The following is a 22,652-nucleotide window of genomic DNA, read 5'->3' on the forward strand; positions in this document are numbered from 1 at the left end:
TTTTCCTCTCCACCCCAGGGTGCTTCAGGGGTGCTGGGAAACTTGCTCACCCACATGTTTGGGGATTCTGCACCTAAAGATCCCCAGCTCCACCCCAGTTTGCCCACAGATCCCCATCCTAATGGCTGAGGCCCATTCTTTCTCTAACAATCCCCTAAATTTACCCAGAGACCCACAGAGGCAGCAAATTCAACTTGCATGATGATGCAGACACCCACCAGATTAGACTTTGGGTTTCATTTTCAGAAACCTGGTCCCTGTGGCTACAGGAGGTAACAGGTTCTCTTGGGGGCAGCTGCTTTGGGGTCTCCAAAACCACAATTCACTAAGAGAACACACAGGACTCGTCACGGGGATGCGCTCATGGTTGGTTTTATTACAACAGTCAGACACAGAGGGAAATCTGCAGGGGAGCAGGCCCAGGCCTCCCGTGTCAGAGGAGGAGAGAGCTGCCCAGGGCCATGGCTCCCGCCCTGCTGAGATGGCATCCCAGGCTGATGTCAGGAAAAGCACACCCGACAGCAGTCGCTGTATCTTCACGACTCCGTTCCTGATAGAGGACTGTGTCAAACATCTAGGAAGACGGACAGGGATGGTGTTTGGTGGTGGGGGACTAGAGGTGCACATAGGTTTTGTCTTCTCTTTCTGTACCTATTGTAGATAATTTATCTCATGTCAGGAAGTCTAAACAGCAGCAGCAGCAGCTCCCTGTGACTGGCCTCCACGTGGAGGCCCTGCCCTCTACACCCCTTGCCCCATCCACTGGTCCTCCCCCACCCCGCTCTCCTGCAGTGGGCCAAGAAAGTCCTGGAGGGGGTTTGCCCCCCACCCCGTGTGTTCTGGTTTGGGCGGGAGAGAGATGTCCTCATCTTTAGGCATCTCCAGGGATTCTGTGGAAACTCAGGTTCTGACTGGGTGGTGGAGCAGGGGGTGCTCGGCATCACTACCAAGCTGCAGGGCCCCGGAGCACACCTGGGGTGGTGAGGCTCAGCAGGGTCCAGGCTGAAGGCCCTGGAGGACCTGACAAAGTGCAGTTGCCACCGGCTCCTCCCCCTCGGAGCTCTGAGTGAGCCCAGCGTGGGCTGCGTTTCCAACTTGTTCCCTGTCAATCCTCAGCAGGGTGGTCAGCATCTGTGCCTCTGGATCACGTGGGAACGAGCAAGACAGCTTAAAATACCTGAGTGTCCACCTCCCGGCGTGAATTCTAACTCAGCGGTGGACCCTGGTACCGTTGGGTTTGGAATTTGTCCAGCAACTGCTCTGAAGCCTGGTTGACCACTACTCCCTGGATTGGGGTCTTCCCTGTCCCAACTCCTGTCCCTGCAGGGCATAGGGCCCTCCCTATGGAGGCATCAGAGGCCTCACGAGGTCCACTGTCTGGAGTAAGAAAGTGCTTGGGCTGCATAAGGCCATTCTGGGTGGACAACGGCTACCCTGTACCCTCTAGTGATAACGAGAAGGCGCCGGCTGGCGGCAACATCAGCGTGGCACAGATAAGGTCTCTGGCGCCCCCTCCCGCCCACCCCGGAAACAGCAGGCGTGGCCTGGGTCTTGCAGCCCCCAGATGCCCAGGCCAGTGCCCCACAGGGCCACCTGCTCTCTTAGGAGACTCAGGTCTCACTGCAACTCTGCCCCAGGCCCTCCTCCCTTCCTGCCCTGTGGAGTGTGTCCAGTGTCGGTGCTGGGGCCTGCTCATTGCTCGGACCCCTGCCCTCTCCAGCCAAGAGCTGCACCTCCCTCCTCTGCAGGCCTTGCTGCCCCATGTATCCCCTAGCCTGTCACTCTGTCCTGTGTCCTCTGTCCTGGCAGGTGGCCCTCTTGCCCAACTGTGTCCCTGGGCTCCTGAGAGAGCCTGGTGTCCAGGGCCTGAGCAGTTGCTGGCTCAGTGGGCAGTGCTTGGAGCAGTTGCTGGTGAAGAGTGGCTCTCTGCCTTGGTCCAGCTAGCAAGGGTTCCAGCCCAGAGGCCCCTCAGCTGTCCCCTGCTGCCCCTCCTGCATCACAGGACATGCCATTCCAGTGGCTTTGGCCCACAGACCTCAGTACTGTGCCATATTGCCCCCAAACCTGCTGAGACCCCGGGCCTGGGTCCTTGGGAAGCAGCCCCTGCTCCAGGAGTGGGAGGGACGTCTTCTAATGTCACCTACACTCGTTCCCAAACCCACAGGTTCTGCTCATGTTGTTAGCTCAATAAAGGAACTTAAATATCATGAAATTAATGAACATGAATAGGCAGACTTTGGAATGAAAGCCACGGTGACTTAGAAAGACACCTGATGGAGCAGGGTCCCAGACCCTCCCTGCGGCCTTTAGGGGAGGAGGGCCAGGGCAGACCCCACAAGGTCTCTCCAGGTCTGACCCGCTGGGGTTCTGGGAACCAGCATGTCTGGAACGGGGCCCAAAGTGCCTTGGAACAGCAGAACCAGGAGAGGGCACTGCCGCAGGCTGCACAGGGCTGGGCCCTTGGGAGTCCCTCCTGGACATGGTCCCGATGACTGCGGGGTGGGCTGGCCTCAGCAGGAGTGGGAGGGCTGGACAGAGGGGCCGCAGTGTTGTTGGGGTAGTGGAGGGAGGAGTCGTGGGGCAGGGACATGACCCAAGGCTGAGACGGCCCACAAGATGGGGCAATGGTCCAGGGACCACCCTGGGACCCATGGGCAGCTGGGGATGCCAACAGATGTCCTCCTGCGGTTGGGGATGGACCTAGCCAGCAATGGACTGCTGGGGATGGTGGACACTCCTCCCCAACTCTGACAGGCATCAGTTTCTGCTGCTCCCAGACAGGGCCAGGGCTCCAGGACTGCAGTCGAGGCCCCTGACTGCAAGGGACCCTTCAGCCAGTCTCTGCGGCCGGTGACCTCTTCACTGCCACAGAGAAGCTGATCCTAGGGAACTGTGCGTTTCTCAGCTGCCGGAGGTGCCCAGGCCACAGCGTCCCGCCACCCCCCAGGGTGCCCGGCCTCTCAGCCTCTGAGGGTCTCTGCTGGAGAGTCCAGCCTTCATAGCTTCCCCGCAAACGGCCCGCTGCCCTCCTCCCTCGGAGCCTCCAGCTCTCTCTCCACAATGCTGAAGGACAGGAGAGGTCTCCACCCCGGCTGCTGTCCCAGATTCCAGACCTGTTGATTCACACGAGAAGGTGTTGTGAGCCCAGAGGGCGGGGAGTGAGGTGGCCGTTGCTGGGCAGGGTCCAGCTGGGCCAGGAGCTCGTCCTGAATTAAAGGGCTGGTCGTGCCTTTGGAAGCCCTGGTGAATCTGTCTCCTGGCCCGGCTGGGAGGTGGCTGTCCAGCCCAGAGCCTGGACAGCAGAGCCCATCCCCCATCTGGCTCCCAGGAGATGTCAGCCTGGCTGTGGGGGAGGACAGAGAGGCCCTTCCAGAGTGAAAGAGGAATGAAGACCACCGCCCCTCCAGCCCTAGGCCTCCCTGTCCCAGTGAGGCCATGGTGGCCATGACAGGCCTCGATCACACACGTGAATCATAAGCCCATTTTCTCACTGAGTGACATATTTTGGAGGTCTGCCAGGTCAATATGTATGAGGCCCACTCGTCCTTCCTAACAGCAACAGCACTTTGATTCCAGTTCCCAACTTCAGCACGATGGACCTCGGGTAGAACGCTAGATGTCCAGCAGCACCCCAGCCTCCACCCACCTCAGCCTCCACCACCTCAGGCCTCTACCCACCTCAGCCTCCACCCACCTCAGCCTCCACCACCTCAAGCCTCTACCCACCTCAGCCTCCACCCACCTCAGGCCTCCACCCACCTCAGGCCTCCACCACCTCAGGCCTCCACCCACCTCAGGCCTCTACCCATCACATGCCAGCCCCAACCCTGGTCAGGACCACCCTGACTGACACACACCCAGGGGCACCTTGGGTTGGGGACCCTGCCCTGCTGTAGCACGCTGTGTCGATTCAGTCATTTTCCTGGATGGACATCTGGGTTTCCAAGACCTGACCACTCTGAGCAGCAATGCTGTGACCATCTTCACATGCATCTGACGTTCTTGGTTTTAGTGTCACAGTTCTAACCCAGACGAGAGCTTAGAGTGGACACAGGGGGCAGCTGATGGAAACAGTGTGAGTGGACTCCATAGACTCCTGCCACTGGCCTCTGTGAGTGAGGCCCCTGCCCATCCCTGCCCTCTGGTGACGTGGAGCGGCCTGGCATGGACGCTGTCAATCCTGCTTCTGTCCAGGACCCGGAGTCCTCAGCTGTGGCCATGCAGTGTCCTGGGCTCTAAGCCAGCCTGGCTCTCCCCTGCCCTTGCTCTCTCCCCAAGGGGCAGCCTGGACAGCAGTGCACCCCTCGACCTGCTGGGGTGATGTTGCCAAGAGCAAGCCCGGGGCCGAGGGGTGGCTCTGGGACTGACTGCTGCAGAGGGTCTGGATGCCGCGTGTTTCCAGAACTTGCGTGAACAGAGGCGTCCTGTCCTGCCCTGTGGTGCCAAGGCAGGGGGCCTCCGTGGGGCCTTATGCCTGCTTCCAGTCCAGGTGGCCTGGACGAGCAGACGCCAAGGTGGCTCACAGCAACGCAGCCATCCCCAGCAGGCCTTGCTGGGCGCTGCCAGGCCCAGGCCCCGCCCGCCGCCCAGGCCCCGCCCTCCTCAGGGCCAGGCCTGACTGATTCTTCATCATCAGGGCTCCATCTCCAGGGCAGCTCAGCTTGACTCTCCCCAACGTGGGGACCCCAGGCCACGCGTGGGCCTGCCTGTGCCCAGTTCTGACATGGTTCCTGAAGCAGGCAGTTCCACCGTCAGGCCAGGTTCCAGCTCTGTCAGCACGGCCGAGCCCACCCCGGCCTGGCTGGACCACTGCTCCTGAATGTCGGGGAGGCCCTGGAGCCAGCAGGACTCTGGGGAGCCCAGCCTGCCGCCAGGAAGGCTCTCGGGGCTGGGGCGCCCTGGGTCCAGGGTAGCGTCAATGAGCCATCGCTCTGTGGCTGAAGGTGTGTCCCAGGGACGGGCCACCCGTGGGTGACCCCAAGATCACTGTGGCTGTAGGAACCAGGCTTGGCCTCAGGACACTGGGTGAGCCAGACCACACTGCTGAGCACAGAGCACAGGAGACGGTGCCCACCGCTGTGCCCTGCGGGCTTGCAGGCCAGTTTCTGAGAAGTCATTGGCAGGTGTCCTTCAGACCTCAACCCTGCCTCCTGCCACCCGCCCTGCCCGGGCACTGGGTCCCACAGGAGCTGGTCCAAGGCTCTGGGCGCAGGGCAAGGCTGCAGGCTCATTCCCATACCCACTTCTGTGTCCCTCCTGCGGCTCCCTCAGAGCCCACTGGCTGGCCAGCCGAGGAAAGGAAAGACCAGGGGATGTCACACAGGCGGCCATGACTGCCAGGGCAGCTCAGAACGTTCCGTCCTTGTTGGAGGAAAAGCTGAGGTCTGGTGCCATGCTGATGGGTGAGCGCTTGAGCCAGTGCTTGAGGAATCCCAGAGGACCGTGCTCTGTCACCACCTGTGTGTCTCCAGAGGGCGCTCTCACCGCCTGTGTGTCTCCAGAGGGTGCTCTCTCCAAGCAGACGCAGATGAGGAAGGAAGGGAGGGTCCTCAGTGGCCACCCATGAAGTTTCTGCCACAGGGAAGTGGCCTGGAGTGTGCAGGTGCAGACAGTCATACACACCTGCACACACAGACACGGCTGCACACACGTGCGCATACACATGTACACATTACCCGCGCACACGTGCGTATCCACACATGTGCGCACTACCCCCCCACACACACTTTCACACATGCGTGTGCACGTACACACACATACACAGTGTAAGTACACCACGTGCAAACACACACTCCCCCGTTGCGTGCATCTCCTCAGGAAGGGCTGAACGGTTTCCTGCACCCTCACCCCTCACCTCGGGACTGGCACGTGCCCAGCCCTGTCTTTAGGGGAACAAGAAAGCTCTGCTGTCCTGTGCGGGGACCAGGCAAGCTCAGCCCCCACCTTCTGCGTGAGCACAGCCCCACCCTGAGTCACAACCTGAGTCCCAGTTACCTTCCCCAGAGCCCCAGAAACTGCGCCCTCAGCTTGACGGCCACAGGATAGAATCAGGACAGGTCACTGGGTGGGGTGGTCAGGGCCACGCCTGATGCATCCCTCGGCATCCCAGCACAGGGTTGGGTCCAGGACACCAACCAGCTCCCTCAGTTCTGTGAATAGACAGATGACCTGGGGTCCCTGAGACAGCCTCTGGTTCTTGGCCCTTCCTCCTCAACCTCAACTGGACCCTGTCCATATCTAGAGACCTTGCTCACCCAACCCCTCAGTGTAGGTGCTCAGCTGACCTGGAGCCTGGGTCCTGGTCCTGACCTGAGAGGCAGGAATGGGGGTGTCGCAGAGCAGAGGGGAGGTCCACAGGGAGGGCCTGCCCTTTGCCATGCCCCAACCGCAGGCAGCTCCTCCAGGGAGTCCTCTCCATGCGGTCAGGACCCCTGGCTTCCTGTCTTGGGTGGCCCAGGGTCCATGCTGTCGCCTGTGTGCGGCTCTGCCCCCAGGAGTGCCACCCGGGGGCCCAGCCTTGCAGCTGGCCTCTGAGCAGGGCAGCAGCGTGGCCTGCCCTCTGTTCACTCTCTGCTCTGGACAGAGAGGCCGAGGCTGTCCAGCTCCTGGTGAGCTGGAGGCTCAGGAGCAAGGCCACTCTCAGCACTGGCCTTGGTTGGGAGAGCTAAGGGCTGTGCTGCCAATGTTGGAGCTTGGCTCTCGAATCCCTCTCTGTGCTCCCTCCCAGGCTCCCACAGGCACCCAACCTTGGCCTCAATGCCCCTCTGGCCTCATCCCCTGCAAACCTGACCCTGTCCACCTTCAGCCTGCATTCAGTGGCTCTCTCATCAGAACAACTGCCTGAAACTCTTAGAGTGAGCCCCCGCACTGGACCTGGACTATCCACAGCCCAGTTGCTGGACAGTGAGGTAGCTTTCTGAGAGACCAAAGAAAGTCCCCAGACTCAGCAAGCTCGAGTCCTCAGTGCTTATGGGGGAGGTCCAGTGGCCACAGGCTGGACAGAGAGCACCCCTGCCCCTCAGAGTCAGAGATTATCACAGCCTGTGCTGCTCACGTGAGGCCAGGTCACCAGAGCAAGGGGAGAGGAGCCTGGCTGAGGGAGACTCAAGACACACAGCCACATGTAGCCTTTAGTGGCATCCTGGCTACAAGGACATTTAGGGGACTTTAGCAAAATTCCTGACTCAGTTCAGACAGCTGCCCTGGGCTGACATTACTGACCAGATATGGCAGCTCCCTGTAAGGGTCCCGCGAAACGTCGGAGAAAGAGACCACCAAGTGACCACTCATGCAATTGTCAGAAGGGGATTTATTGAACCAGCATGCTGGGGCTCCGTGCCCACTCAAGAAGGGAGAACAGCCCAGAGCCCCGAGCAGGGGCTGAGCACTGCTTAAGTACACTTTTTGGGGAGGGCGGAGGGCTTTGTATACATCAGAACAAATCATCATGAGGCGCAGGAAAATCGAACAACTCCTAAACCTGATTAGTTCATTCATTGGCGGGAACAGGTCAGGCTGGAGTGACAGGTCATTTCTAAACGGGGTACACATTCAAACTGATGGGTTTTAGGGCCTAGAGGACTATGTGACCAGTTACACAGAGTCCCTAGTTATTGGACAACCACGGAATCAGTGGGAATATTTACTGGGCAGTTCCAAGCACTGTCCTAACAGCTACAGGGATTTCAGGTTTTGCAGGTAGCATAGAAACCTAACAATACCTAATCCTTTACATTTTAACTCAGACCTTGCAGCTTAGAAACTTTACAACACCCGGTCTTTTACCCTTTAACTTTTACGCTTTAACTTCAATTTCTTTTACCCTTACACTCCCGTGGAGACGTGTTTGGACACATGCTGCTCTGAGACCACGTGTGTGGGCCTATCTGTCCCCCACCCCTGATCTCTTCCTGCAGGCCCAGGGGAGGACCAGCAGGCGCCCACAGCTGTGCAGAAAGGAGGGAGGGACCTTACCCCCAGCGAGACAGCAGCTTGCAACCCGCTGAGACTTGGGAAAGCAGACAGCAGCAGGGCCGCCGCCGAGACAGCTTTCTCCAAAGTCATTGATGCTGATCCCAGAAAGACCCCCCTCCAGCCAGGGGGCTGCTTCCCACCCTGCTGCCCGGACCCAGTGGTCAGAGGCAGGCTCTGCCTCCATGATCTCAGTCACCCTGGGCTGGCCCTCCCCACTCCCCCACTCCAGAGCTTCCCGACAGCCCTGCACTGGGCCTGTCTTGGACGCCATGGGGAAGAATCAGGGTAATGGCACCCGTCTCCCAAGCCGCCATGGGCTATGACAGGTGCTGTCACCATGACACTGCTCCCATGGCCCAGGTCAAGAAGATTCAGGAAAGCTGTGAATCCAAGGAGGGAGACCTGTGGGGAGGGAGGGGTGCAACCTGCTGATGGCCCCCACAGCCTCAGAGCACAGGCCATCCCAGCTGGCCGACACCGGGGCCCCAAGGGCCAGAGGTCAGCAATGTGCTCATCCAGTGCCTAAAGACCGAATGGGCACTGGTCACCAGAGACTTCCTTCTCGACTCACCTCATGACTGAGCCTCAAACCTGCACCAGCAGCAGCTCGGCCAGCAGGGCTGGGACACACAGCAGCCAGGGTCGCAGCCTAGTGACCTGGGCTCCCGGCTGTTCCCATGAGGGTCCATCACATGGACAACAAGCAGGCCAGGTAAACGAATGGGGCCTGGCCCCTGCAGCAGAGGAGGGGCCCAGCACGGCTGCTGGCTGCCCGTCAGTGAGGGCAGAGAGGCAGATAGCCCCTGGAGGCTCATGGCCAGGAGTGGTCTTCAGACTGGGCCTGTTCATCAGTTTGCCTCGGTCAAGACCCCACCGGACGGGCCCCAATGAGGCGATCTCCCCCAGCATGGTTTCTGGACAGGGAGTCTGCCTGCCACCCCGAGGTCCTACTATGTGCTGGCCCGTGGGCAGCGTGTCCAGCTCTACAGCACCCCAGGCAGTAGGCACTGCTGCCCTGTGAAACTCCCGGTCGGAACACACTTGCGCAGGGACCCCAGGAATCCGCTCTGGCTCCACCCTCCCCTGGACTAGAGGGGAGAGCTGCTGGGCTGTACAGACCTCCCCGAGCACCTCCTCCCACATCAGCCCACGGGTCAGCCCTGCCGAGGGAGGGCACAAGCAGAGGCCACAGGAGCTTGTGTGGGGAGAGGCCCGTGTGGGAGGAGGCCAGTGCCGGCAGCTCCAGGGCAAGCGTGTCTCCCCGTCGGGGACAGGGGCAGGGCCGGCGGCCTGGCCAGCCCACCTCAGGACATCCCATCTGGTCCCATATGGTCTCATCTGGTCCTCGGTGCCCAGCAGAGCCAGGGAAGGAGCGGGACTATCCTCTGCTCTTTTCCAGCGCTGGGGACTCACCAGGGCAGTCCCTCGGGGCACACAGTGCATCGGATATGAGTGCACCCCAGGAAGGGCCGTGACCCACACACAGGCTGGCCCCCTGTCCTGGTCTGGCCTCTCGCTTGGAGAGCCCCTAGGGTGGGCGCTGGGGCGTGGTCCCTGCCACCTCCTCGGATGGGTTCTGGAGTGGACTTGTGGCAGGTGGACGGGGGCTGGGGTGCAGTCCGAAGCTGACCCTGGCAGGATGGGCAAGAGGCCACTGGCCGACCTGCCCTGGCAAGGACAGGCAGGACGGCCGGGGCCTGGCCTGGGACCCCCTGAAGGAAGCCTGAACCAGAGTCCAGCCCCTGCATTTGTCAGTGGTCTGACTGGGGGCTACCTGACCTCTCCTTACCTATCCCCAGGTAAGGACACGGCTACCCTGTGGTGCCGAGAGGACGTGGCGGGGCACTCAGCGACATCAGCCATCACAGTGGGGGCCAAAGAGGACCCAGGGCCTCACCTGGGGGGATGGTGTGAGAAGGAGACCCTCCCCATGTGCCTGGTGCACAGAAGAGCCCAGAGATTCTGACAGTCCCCAGGTGCCAGCAGGACTGGCAGCAAGGCCACCTGGGGCTGCACAGGTGACAGACAGCTGTCCCTCCCTCACTCCTCCAAGTCTTAGCTCAGGTTGCTGATAAATGCCAAGAACCAGGTGCAGACAGCAGACCTTGCTCCACCCAGGGCCAGAGCAGGGCACACAGGTGCACCATGACTCAGGGCCTGCTTCCCAGTCCACAGGTGGCACCTCCTGCTGCCTTCACATGGTGGGGGGGCAGCTTTCTGGTCACTCCTGTGAGGGCTCCAATCCCATCACCAGGCCTCCACCCTTTCGAACTAACTGCCTCCTGAGGGCCCTCCCTGTCCCTACCTCTGCCCACGTCCTGGGCGTGGCCCCAGCCTGTGGGCAGTTCCCACCACTGCCCTGCCATGTTCTGGGGGCACTCACAAAGGGCAGTGTCACGGCTCTAGGCGACTTCCCTAGGCAGTCCAAGCCTTGGCGGAGAGGACTGGTCAGACTGGTGGCCAGGTGCTCTGCCCTCTGGGTCAGCTCTCTGTTCCTGGTCCATGGATTCTGGGTGGCACCCAAGCCTTCAGGCTGAGGGGCTTCCAGGACATCTCACGGCACCGGGGGCCACCGCCTGCGTGCCAGGACAGTTTCCGCCAGCCCAAGCAGTCCTGCGTGGCAGAGAGGCTCCTCGGAGGAGGCCGTGTGTCTGCGCCCTTCTCCTGGGGTCCTAGGGAAGGGACCAGACTCTCTCCCCTGTCCTGAGCTGCCAGGCAGCAGCACTGGGCAAACCCGCTGCCAAGAGGGAGGATGGCTGCGGTGGGCGGGTGAGACACCGGGGCATCTGTGCTCTCCCTTCAGACACTCCCAAAACAACAGGGGGGGGCAGCCAAGGAACCTCCTGCTTCTCAGTTTATTCATATAAATTGCCTCCTTGGTGTTGAGAGCCACAGTTTAGTCAGAATGACGCCTGGCATTTTGCTAGAGGGAATGGTTGAAAGGTGACCCTGCTCCGGGAATAGGGCAGCTCGGGATTAGGGTGGATCCTGCTGCCTCAGGCGCCCGCTACTTTGGAGTTCCCGTTGAGTTCTCTCGGGGGTTCCGGGAGAATTGGCGCGCGGAGCCCGGTGGAGGGAGTGTGTTCCCGGGAAGTGTGTGTAGAGTGCTGGTGAGAGTTTGTGAATAAAGAGTTGCTGTTTGAACCTAAAGGCTTTGTGGCGGCTCGTTTATTTTGTGCCCAGCCAGACTGCGGCATTTGAAATATCTAGAAAGTCCACCATAGTTGCAGATATTTCCCCTGTAAATTGGAAATATTGTGGTTATTCAGTGACTACAAATAGAATACCTGCTTGACAAAAAATGCTCAAACTTCATGGAAGTATACGACACAGAAAATGAAATCCTGCACGACCCAGCCTTGCAGAGACCACAACAGTCACTCTACTGTCTTGTGCATGATTCGTGTAATAAGAATGAACTCCTGCTCTGTGTCGGTCCTCTAACTTGCTTATTTTACTTAGTATGTCTTGGACATCTTCCTGTGTGTGGGGGCCTCTCAAGGTTCCATTTTGGCACTAGCTAAACTTGGAGTTGAAACATCAATCAGGGAGTAGGGGTTGGGGTGGGCTTGATGGTGGAGCTCTTGCCCAGGAGGTGTAAGTCCCTGCACTCCGTCCCCGTGACGACAGGGCAGGGGACAGGAAAGCAGATTCTTAACCTGCCTGTGGGAATTTCCCCCCTTAGACTTCTGTCCCTCTTTCAAGGTTCGAAATACATGATCAGTAATCCAGAATTCTCTGGTTTATTAAACTTTCCTACCAAAATTTCTTTAAAAAATCAGTGTGAACTAAAATGATGACGCATTGGCCCCGTCTCATGTCCTCCCCCTCCTGCATCCCGTTCTAGCATCCCCAGGAGAACGGAAGGGGCAGGGAGGGAGGCTGGGCTCCACTCCCGGGCTGCACCCCGAGTCACCACCTGCGGCACAAGGTGGGGCTGCAGATGGAGACTCCAGAGAGGTGGGCGGGATGCTGGTTTTTCCTGAGGCCCTTTTGGGATCCGACCCTGAGAATCCTCCCCACAGAGGCTGGGGGAGGCTGTGAAGCAGGGATTTCCTTGAGCGCATCCACGCAGGGGCACGGCGGCTAGGAAGAGAGCCGTCAAGCTCGGTGAACCACAGGGTGCGCCCACTGGAGAGGCCGCTCTCAGGGGTGCCAGCCGAGGGGCACCCAGCAGGGCGCCTGTCCAAAGCTGGTGAGCCCTGCTCCTGGAACTGGGCGTGCCAAGGAAGCGGCAGCATGGTGCCTCCTGGGATGCTGGCGGGGGCCAGGGGCATGGGAGCGAGGCGCAGAGAGCTGACCTCCAACAGGCTCCCCGCTGCACGCCCAGGAGCTCTCCTCCCAGGAGTGCTGGCAGTGTCCGTGGATGGTCAGGCCATCTACACGGGGACCTAGACCCTTGACTCCTCCCTTCAACTTGCCGCGCTGACCATCAGCTCCGTGTGGTGCTGCCTGGGGACGCAGGAGGACGGAGTCTGATCTCAGAAGCCCTAGTGTGAGGCCCGGGCTGGCGGGGGCTCCGCGGATGTCCTTTTTGAGGCTCTGTCCCTCCTCCCACAGGTGCTTTTGCAGGAGTGAACACTGGACCTTGTCCAATGCCCCGGCAACATCTGTTGACATGATCATTGTCAAACATTTTTAATTTTATTTTTAGTTTAATAGTATCTTTAAAATGTTGAACCAAGCTGCGATGCTTGGGGTAACACTCCTGGTCAGGGGCTCATCCTTACCTCCTTCTGGGATGCAGCTGCCCGCGATTCGGCTCAGAACCCTGCTGTGTGCCCGTCTAGCCGGGTCTGTCCATTCCTGTGTGTGGCTGTGGTACAGGCAGTGCTGGCTTCGTGGGATGACCGGCATCTTCCCTGCCCTTTAGTGTTGTGGGCGCCTTGGTGCAGAAGGGTGTTTTCCCTCCCCTTCATGTTAGTTAAATTCACCAGTGAAGATGTCTGGACTTTGGGTTCTGTTGTGGGAAAGTTTCAGCTACAAATTCAATTGTTTAATAGGCGTGGGGTCACGGGGGTGTGCATTTTGGCTGTGAGCAAGCCCTGGCGATGTGAAGGAATTGGTTCACGCCATCGGGGGCGCCAGATCGATCAGCTGTTCTTTGGACCCTTTATCATCCTTGCCATGTCCAAAGAACCTGTCATGATGTCCCCTCCTTGTTCCTGATGTTGGCACTTAGTGTCACCTCCCTTTTCTTCTCATGGCTCTGACCCAGGGTCCATCACTAGCTTCTGGTTGTCCACCCTCTGTTTTCTCCCCACTGATCTCCTCTGCGATCCTGATTTGCCCCTTTCTTCTATTTACTTTGGGCGAGTTCCATCTTCTTGTTCCAGCTTTTCCGGGTGACCAGGGGGTCGTGGGTCTGGAACATCTTCTTTCCTAGGTCAGGCATTTAGTGCTGGAAAAGCCCTGCCCAGCGGCCGCAGGCTCTGACGGGCCACTCTCCTCTGCCCTCAGGTTTCCTGTTTGACGTCTTCTTTGAAGCCTGGTTGTTTTCCATGTGTCCTTTGATTTCCTGGTTCCCAGGTGGGTCCTGCTGCCCAGCCCCTTTGCTCCTTGACTCAGAACTGAGCTTCCTCATGTCCGGGACGTGGTCCACCGTGTCCAGGGGGTTGGCTGCTTCTCCTTGCTTCGTTTTATTGGAGGGAGGTTAGGTGCCAGGTGGCATCGGCTCCCATGAGGGCCATAAGCCACGCCTGCCTGGGGCAAGGTGCTGGCCGCTGGGGCACACTGTGGACGCCCTTCCACGCAGTCGTCCTGCTGAGGCTGACCTGCTCACCCCAGCCTCCCCACGTCCATGGCTCGCCAGGGAGGCTATGCTTTCTCAGGGTTTGTGCTTCTCCCTGCAAACCATTTTTCTCTGGATCCTTCTCTGGTCTCCAGCTCTCTGGTGTCCCCAGGTTGGGAGGTCCCCAAACAGGAGCTTCTCTGGTGTGGGCCGAGGGTCCTGGCCTTGGCCCCTCTGGGAGCAGCCATTCTGTGGCAAAGGCTCTGGGGCTCCTGGTGGGGTCTGCTGCCTCAGCCCCTGGCCTGCCCTCCCCTCTTCCTTCATGTCCATGTTTGGTGGCAATAAGCCACCAAATGACTTCAGAGGAACAGCCCATCCGACACACGGATTCCAGGCACCCTGCTGTCCGAGCTGTGCCTCCCTGGAGCCTGTCAGTGTCTGGGACATTCTCTGAGGCCCACGAGGCCCAGGAGCTCGTGGCCTGTGTGCTGGGGATGGGACAGTCACAGCTCAGAGGACTGCAGCCAGAGGACCGCAGTCGGGGGGCAGATGGAGAGCACAGCCCTCCCTTGGAAGTCCTCCCAGGCACCCCCCTGACTGAGGAGAGGTGGGGTCTGCGGGGCCACGTGCCTTGGCTCACTCCTACCCACGACGTGACACGATGACCTTCCACGTCTCACCCAGACGTTCACAGGCAGCTCCACCTCGCGGCTTCCCCCTCAAACGCCGGCAAGAAGAGACGCCCACAAGGGGCTTCAGTGGAGCTGGGGCTGCTGGCCGGGTCCTCGGAAGTCCAGGGGCCAGGAGCAACGACAGGCAAGAGCTGTGCCCGGGACGCTGGGGTGGGAGGCAGCCGCGCCCACGGGGAGTCCCGCCGTGGGTTCTGGTGATGGGAAGCCGACCTGATCAACAGTGACACCACAGGAACATGGTGCTGGGGAGCCCGTGCCTGGGAGAGGGTCGCTCCCCCGTCCCCAGGGCCAGCTTCTCCTCAGGGAGCCTGATCAACCCCGGGTCCCCGTCTCTCAGACTGTAAAGAGCTTTCTCCAGGAGTCTCCCTCTCCTGAAATGTAAGCATCCCTGCCCGAGGCAGGCTTTTACGGCCAGACAGGTGCCTGTAAAGACTCTGTTCCACTTGGACACTTTCTGGACTCGGTAGGGATGCAGCTGCATCATCGAATTGCTAGGCCAATCAGCAGCTGTCTAAACTGCAACGTGTGGGCTGAGTTCTCAGAACTGCAGCTCCCAGGGAGGCAGACTCGAGTCCTCCCGAGTTCCTGCTGCCTGTGGTGAAGGCCACTTCACAATGACACTCTCAGACGTTCGACTGTCCTTGTTCTACACCTGTGAACGACTTATCATCAATTCCCTGTGCAAGGCCCTTGGTCACCTAGGCCAGGAATCCAAACCCACCAACGTTGTCCTGGTTAAGAAACGATGTCAAATTTCCCGTGAAAGCCCCAGTAACTCCAGCTTGGGGCCCATCTGGGTCGGCTGGGTAAATAAACCTGAGTCCCCAGCCCTCCTGGGTGCTCGGTCTCCTGCTGAGCATGATTTCCACAACACTGGACTCCTATCAATCAATACACTGGGCCAGGTGGTCACTCCAGGAAGGCCCAGCGATTCAGACCAGCCAGCGCCTTTCAACCTTTAGTCATCTTTATTCTCCATCAAAGATTTTCAGAGGAGAACTTTGTGAGCAGCCAGAATGTGGGTGGAAGAGCTCTGTGTGTCCCTGGGGAGCCAGACCCACCTCCGAGGAAAATGATGGCTGTGCTCTTGAGAGTGGAGTGGCGTCCCAAGGAAGCATGGACGGGTGAGGCTCGGGCAGGACCCAAGGGGTCCTTTGTGTCTCTTGGTCAAGACAGTCCTGCTCCCTCACCTCCTGTGTGTCTCTTCGTCAGGACAGCCCCTCTCCCTCACCTCCTGTGTGTCTCTTTGTGAGGTCAGCCCCTCTCCCTCACCTCCTGTGTGTCTCTTGGTCAGGTCAGCCCCTCTCCCTCACCTCCTGTGTGTCTCTTGTTCAGGCCGGCCCCTCTCCCTCACCTCCTGTGTGTCTCTGACCCCTGTCCCTCACCTCCTGTGTGTCTCTTGGTCAGGTCAGCCCCTCTCCCTCACCTCCTGTGTGTCTCTTGGTCAGGCCAGCCCCTCTCCCTCACCTCCTGTGTGTCTCTAGGTCAGGTCAGTCCTGCTCCCTCACCTCCTGTGTGTCTCTAGGTCAGGTCAGTCTCTCTCCCTCACCTCCTGTGTGTCTCTTGGTCAGGTCAGCCCCACTCCCTCACCTCCTGTGTGTCTCTAGGTCAGGCCAGCCCCTCTCCCTCACCTCCTGTGTGTCTCTTGGTCAGGTCAGTCCCTCTCCCTCACCTCCTGTGTGTCTCTTGGTCAGTCCAGCCCCTCTCCCTCACCTCCTGTGTGTCTCTTGGTCAGGTCAGCCCCTCTCCCTCACCTCCTGTGTGTCTCTTGGTCAGGTCAGCCCCTCTCCCTCACCTCCTGTGTGTCTCTTGGTCAGGTCAGTCCCTCTCCCTCACCTCCTGTGTGTCTCTTGGTCAAGACAGTCCTGCTACCTCACCTCCTGTGTGTCTCTTGGTCAGGTCAGCCCCTCTCCCTCACCTCCTGTGTGTCTCTAGGTCAGGCCAGCCCCTCTCCCTCACCTCCTGTGTGTCTCTTTGTGAGGTCAGCCCCTCTCCCTCACCTCCTGTGTGTCTCTTTGTGAGGTCAGCCCTTCTCCCTCACCTCCTGTGTGTCTCTTGGTCAAGACAGTCCTGCTCCCTCACCTCCTGTGTGTCTCTTGGTCAGGTCAGCCCCTCTCCCTCACCTCCTGTGTGTCTCTAGGTCAGGTCAGCCCCTCTCCCTCACCTCCTGTGTGTCTCTAGGTCAGGTCAGTCCCTCTCCCTCACCTCCTGTGTGTCTCTTGGTCAGGTCAGTCCCTCTCCCTCACCTCCTGTGTGTCTCTTGGTCAAGACAGTCCTGCTCCCTCACCTCCTGTGTGTCTCTTGGTCAGGTCAGCCCGTCTCCCTCACCTCCTGTGTGTCTCTTCGTAAGGCCAGCCCCTCTCCCTCACCTCCTGTGTGTCTCTTGGTCAGGTCAGCCCCTCTCCCTCACCTCCTGTGTGTCTCTTTGTGAGGTCAGCCCCTCTCCCTCACCTCCTGTGTGTCTCTTGGTCAGGTCAGTCCCTCTCCCTCACCTCCTGTGTGTCTCTTGGTCAGGTCAGCCCCTCTCCCTCACCTCCTGTGTGTCTCTTGGTCAGGTCAGTCCCTCTCCCTCACCTCCTGTGTGTCTCTAGGTCAGGTCAGCCACTCTCCCTCACCTCCTGTGTGTCTCTTGGTCAAGACAGTCCTGCTCCCTCACCTCCTGTGTGTCTCTTGGTCAGGCCAGCCCCTCTCCCTCACCTCCTGTGTGTCTCTTGGTCAGGTCAGTCCCTCTCCCTCACCTCCTGTGTGTCTCTTGATCAGTCCAGCCCCTCTCCCTCACCTCCTGTGTGTCTCTTGGTCAGGTCAGTCCCTCTCCCTCACCTCCTGTGTGTCTCTTGGTCAAGACAGTCCTGCTCCCTCACCTCCTGTGTGTCTCTTGGTCAGGTCAGCCCGTCTCCCTCACCTCCTGTGTGTCTCTTGGTCAGGCCAGCCCCTCTCCCTCACCTCCTGTGTGTCTCTTTGTGAGGTCAGCCCCTCTCCCTCACCTCCTGTGTGTCTCTTGGTCAGGTCAGCCCCTCTCCCTCACCTCCTGTGTGTCTCTTGGTCAGGTCAGCCCGTCTCCTTCACCTCCTGTGTGTCTCTTTGTCAGGCCAGCCCCTCTCCCTCACCTCCTGTGTGTCTCTTGGTCAGGCCAGCCCCTCTCCCTCACCTCCTGTGTGTCTCTTGGTCAGGCCAGCCCCTCTCCCTCACCTCCTGTGTGTCTCTTGGTCAGGTCAGTCCCTCTCCCTCACCTCCTGTGTGTCTCTTGGTCAGGTCAGCCCCTCTCCCTCACCTCCTGTGTGTCTCTTGGTCAGGCCAGCCCCTCTCCCTCACCTCCTGTGTGTCTCTAGGTCAGGCCAGCCCCTCTCCCTCACCTCCTGTGTGTCTCTTGGTCAGGTCAGTCCCTCTCCCTCACCTCCTGTGTGTCTCTTGGTCAAGACAGTCCTGCTCCCTCACCTCCTGTGTGTCTCTTGGTAAGGCCAGCCCCTCTCCCTCACCTCCTGTGTGTCTCTTTGTGAGGTCAGCCCCTCTCCCTCACCTCCTGTGTGTCTCTTGGTGAGGTCAGCCCCTCTCCCTCACCTCCTGTGTGTCTCTTGGTCAGGTCAGCCCCTCTCCCTCACCTCCTGTGTGTCTCTTGGTCAGGTCAGTCCCTCTCCCTCACCTCCTGTGTGTCTCTTGGTCAAGACAGTCCTGCTCCCTCACCTCCTGTGTGTCTCTTGGTCAGGTCAGTCCCTCTCCCTCACCTCCTGTGTGTCTCTAGGTCAGGCCAGCCCCTCTCCCTCACCTCCTGTGTGTCTCTTTGTGAGGTCAGCCCCTCTCCCTCACCTCCTGTGTGTCTCTTGGTCAGGTCAGTCCCTCTCCCTCACCTCCTGTGTGTCTCTTTGTGAGGTCAGCCCCTCTCCCTCACCTCCTGTGTGTCTCTTGGTCAGGTCAGTCCCTCTCCCTCACCTCCTGTGTGTCTCTAGGTCAGGTCAGCCCCTCTCCCTCACCTCCTGTGTGTCTCTTGGTCAAGACAGTCCTGCTCCCTCACCTCCTGTGTGTCTCTTGGTCAGGTCAGCCCCTCTCCCTCACCTCCTGTGTGTCTCTTGGTCAAGACAGTCCTGCTCCCTCACCTCCTGTGTGTCTCTAGGTCAGGTCAGCCCCTCTCCCTCACCTCCTGTGTGTCTCTTGGTCAGGTCAGTCCCTCTCCCTCACCTCCTGTGTGTCTCTTGATCAGGTCAGTCCCTCTCCCTCACCTCCTGTGTGTCTCTTGGTCAGGCCAGCCCCTCTCCCTCACCTCCTGTGTGTCTCTTGGTCAGGTCAGTCCCTCTCCCTCACCTCCTGTGTGTCTCTTGGTCAAGACAGCCCCGCTCCCTCACCTCCTGTGTGTCTCTTGGTCAGGTCAGCCCGTCTCCCTCACCTCCTGTGTGTCTCTTGGTAAGGCCAGCCCCTCTCCCTCACCTCCTGTGTGTCTCTTGGTCAGGTCAGCCCCTCTCCCTCACCTCCTGTGTGTCTCTTGGTCAGGTCAGCCCCTCTCCCTCACCTCCTGTGTGTCTCTTGGTCAGGACAGTCCTGCTCCCTCACCTCCTGTGTGTCTCTTGGTCAGGTCAGCCCCTCTCCCTCACCTCCTGTGTGTCTCTTGGTCAGGTCAGCCCTCTCCCTCACCTCCTGTGTGTCTCTTGGTCAGGCCAGCCCCTCTCCCTCACCTCCTGTGTGTCTCTTGGTCAGGCCAGCCCCTCTCCCTCACCTCCTGTGTGTCTCTTGGTCAGGCCAGCCCCTCTCCCTCACCTCCTGTGTGTCTCTTGGTCAGGTCAGCCCCTCTCCCTCACCTCCTGTGTGTCTCTTGGTCAGGTCAGCCCCTCTCCCTCACCTCCTGTGTGTCTCTTGGTCAGGTCAGCCCCTCTCCCTCACCTCCTGTGTGTCTCTTGGTCAGGTCAGCCCCTCTCCCTCACCTCCTGTGTGTCTCTTGGTCAGGTCAGTCCCTCTCCCTCACCTCCTGTGTGTCTCTTGGTCAGGCCAGCCCCTCTCCCTCACCTCCTGTGTGTCTCTTGGTCAGGTCAGCCCCTCTCCCTCACCTCCTGTGTGTCTCTTGGTCAGGTCAGCCCCTCTCCCTCACCTCCTGTGTGTCTCTTGGTCAGGTCAGTCCCTCTCCCTCACCTCCTGTGTGTCTCTTGGTCAGGTCAGTCCCTCTCCCTCACCTCCTGTGTGTCTCTTGGTCAGGTCAGTCCCTCTCCCTCACCTCCTGTGTGTCTCTTGGTCAGGCCAGCCCCTCTCCCTCACCTCCTGTGTGTCTCTTGGTCAGGTCAGCCCCTCTCCCTCACCTCCTGTGTGTCTCTTGGTCAAGACAGTCCTGCTCCCTCACCTCCTGTGTGTCTCTAGGTCAGGTCAGCCCCTCTCCCTCACCTCCTGTGTGTCTCTTGGTCAGGTCAGCCCCTCTCCCTCACCTCCTGTGTGTCTCTTGGTCACGGCAGTCCCTCTCCCTCACCTCCTGTGTGTCTCTTGGTCAGGTCAGCCCCTCTCCCTCACCTCCTGTGTGTCTCTTGGTCAGGTCAGTCCCTCTCCCTCACCTCCTGTGTGTCTCTTGCTCTGGTCAGTCCCTCTCCCTCACCTCCTGTGTGTCTCTTGGTCAGGCCAGCCCCTCTCCCTCACCTCCTGTGTGTCTCTTGGTCAGGTCAGTCCCTCTCCCTCACCTCCTGTGTGTCTCTTGGTCAGGTCAGCCCCTCTCCCTCACCTCCTGTGTGTCTCTTGGTCAGGTCAGCCCCTCTCCCTCACCTCCTGTGTGTCTCTTGGTCAGGTCAGTCCCTCTCCCTCACCTCCTGTGTGTCTCTTGGTCAAGACAGTCCTGCTCCCTCACCTCCTGTGTGTCTCTTGGTCAGGTCAGCCCGTCTCCCTCACCTCCTGTGTGTCTCTTGGTCAGGTCAGCCCCTCTCCCTCACCTCCTGTGTGTCTCTTTGTGAGGTCAGCCCCTCTCCCTCACCTCCTGTGTGTCTCTTGGTCAAGACAGTCCTGCTCCCTCACCTCCTGTGTGTCTCTTGGTCAGGTCAGCCCCTCTCCCTCACCTCCTGTGTGTCTCTTGGTCAGGTCAGCCCGTCTCCCTCACCTCCTGTGTGTCTCTTGGTAAGGTCAGCCCCTCTCCCTCACCTCCTGTGTGTCTCTTGGTCAGGCCAGCCCCTCTCCCTCACCTCCTGTGTGTCTCTTGGTCAGGCCAGCCCCTCTCCCTCACCTCCTGTGTGTCTCTTGGTCAGGCCAGCCCCTCTCCCTCACCTCCTGTGTGTCTCTTGGTCAGGCCAGCCCCTCTCCCTCACCTCCTGTGTGTCTCTTGGTCAGGTCAGTCCCTCTCCCTCACCTCCTGTGTGTCTCTTGGTCAGGTCAGCCCCTCTCCCTCACCTCCTGTGTGTCTCGTGGTCAGGTCAGCCCCTCTCCCTCACCTCCTGTGTGTCTCTTGGTCAGGCCAGCCCCTCTCCCTCACCTCCTGTGTGTCTCTTGGTCAGGTCAGTCCCTCTCCCTCACCTCCTGTGTGTCTCTTGGTCAAGACAGCCCTGCTCCCTCACCTCCTGTGTGTCTCTTGGTCAGGCCAGCCCCTCTCCCTCACCTCCTGTGTGTCTCTTGGTCAGGTCAGCCCCTCTCCCTCACCTCCTGTGTGTCTCTTTGTGAGGTCAGCCCCTCTCCCTCACCTCCTGTGTGTCTCTTGGTCAGGTCAGCCCCTCTCCCTCACCTCCTGTGTGTCTCTTGGTCAGGTCAGTCCCTCTCCCTCACCTCCTGTGTGTCTCTTGGTCAAGACAGTCCCTGCTCCCTCACCTCCTGTGTGTCTCTTGGTCAGGTCAGTCCCTCTCCCTCACCTCCTGTGTGTCTCTTGGTCAGGCCAGCCCCTCTCCCTCACCTCCTGTGTGTCTCTTGGTCAGGTCAGTCCCTCTCCCTCACCTCCTGTGTGTCTCTTGGTCAAGACAGTCCTGCTCCCTCACCTCCTGTGTGTCTCTTGGTCAGGTCAGCCCGTCTCCCTCACCTCCTGTGTGTCTCTTGGTCAGGTCAGCCCCTCTCCCTCACCTCCTGTGTGTCTCTTGGTCAGGTCAGCCCCTCTCCCTCACCTCCTGTGTGTCTCTTGGTCAAGACAGTCCTGCTCCCTCACCTCCTGTGTGTCTCTTGGTCAGGTCAGCCCCTCTCCCTCACCTCCTGTGTGTCTCTTGGTCAGGTCAGCCCTCTCCCTCACCTCCTGTGTGTCTCTTGGTCAGGTCAGCCCCTCTCCCTCACCTCCTGTGTGTCTCTTGGTCAGGCCAGCCCCTCTCCCTCACCTCCTGTGTGTCTCTTGGTCAGGTCAGCCCCTCTCCCTCACCTCCTGTGTGTCTCTTGGTCAGGCCAGCCCCTCTCCCTCACCTCCTGTGTGTCTCTTGGTCAGGTCAGCCCCTCTCCCTCACCTCCTGTGTGTCTCTTGGTCAGGTCAGTCCCTCTCCCTCACCTCCTGTGTGTCTCTTGGTCAGGTCAGCCCCTCTCCCTCACCTCCTGTGTGTCTCTTGGTCAGGCCAGCCCCTCTCCCTCACCTCCTGTGTGTCTCTTGGTCAGGTCAGTCCCTCTCCCTCACCTCCTGTGTGTCTCTTGGTCAAGACAGTCCCTCTCCCTCACCTCCTGTGTGTCTCTTGGTCAGGTCAGTCCCTCTCCCTCACCTCCTGTGTGTCTCTTGGTCAGGTCAGCCCCTCTCCCTCACCTCCTGTGTGTCTCTTGGTCAGGTCAGCCCCTCTCCCTCACCTCCTGTGTGTCTCTTGGTCAGGTCAGCCCCTCTCCCTCACCTCCTGTGTGTCTCTTGGTCAGGTCAGTCCCTCTCCCTCACCTCCTGTGTGTCTCTTGGTCAGGACAGTCCTGCTCCCTCACCTCCTGTGTGTCTCTTGGTCAGGTCAGTCCCTCTCCCTCACCTCCTGTGTGTCTCTTGGTCAGGCCAGCCCCTCTCCCTCACCTCCTGTGTGTCTCTTGGTCAGGTCAGCCCCTCTCCCTCACCTCCTGTGTGTCTCTTGGTCAGGTCAGTCCCTCTCCCTCACCTCCTGTGTGTCTCTTGGTCAGGTCAGCCCCTCTCCCTCACCTCCTGTGTGTCTCTTGGTCAGGTCAGTCCCTCTCCCTCACCTCCTGTGTGTCTCTTGGTCAGGTCAGCCCCTCTCCCTCACCTCCTGTGTGTCTCTTGGTCAGGACAGTCCCGCTCCCTCACCTCCTGTGTGTCTCTTGGTCAGGTCAGCCCCTCTCCCTCACCTCCTGTGTGTCTCTTGGTCAGGTCAGCCCCTCTCCCTCACCTCCTGTGTGTCTCTTGGTCAGGT

This window comes from Marmota monax, unplaced genomic scaffold (genome assembly GCF_021218885.2).
Source record: "Marmota monax isolate L192 unplaced genomic scaffold, Marmota_monax_Labrador192_F-V1.1 WCK01_AAM20220418_F8-fsc01365, whole genome shotgun sequence".
NCBI lineage: Eukaryota > Metazoa > Chordata > Mammalia > Rodentia > Sciuridae > Marmota > Marmota monax.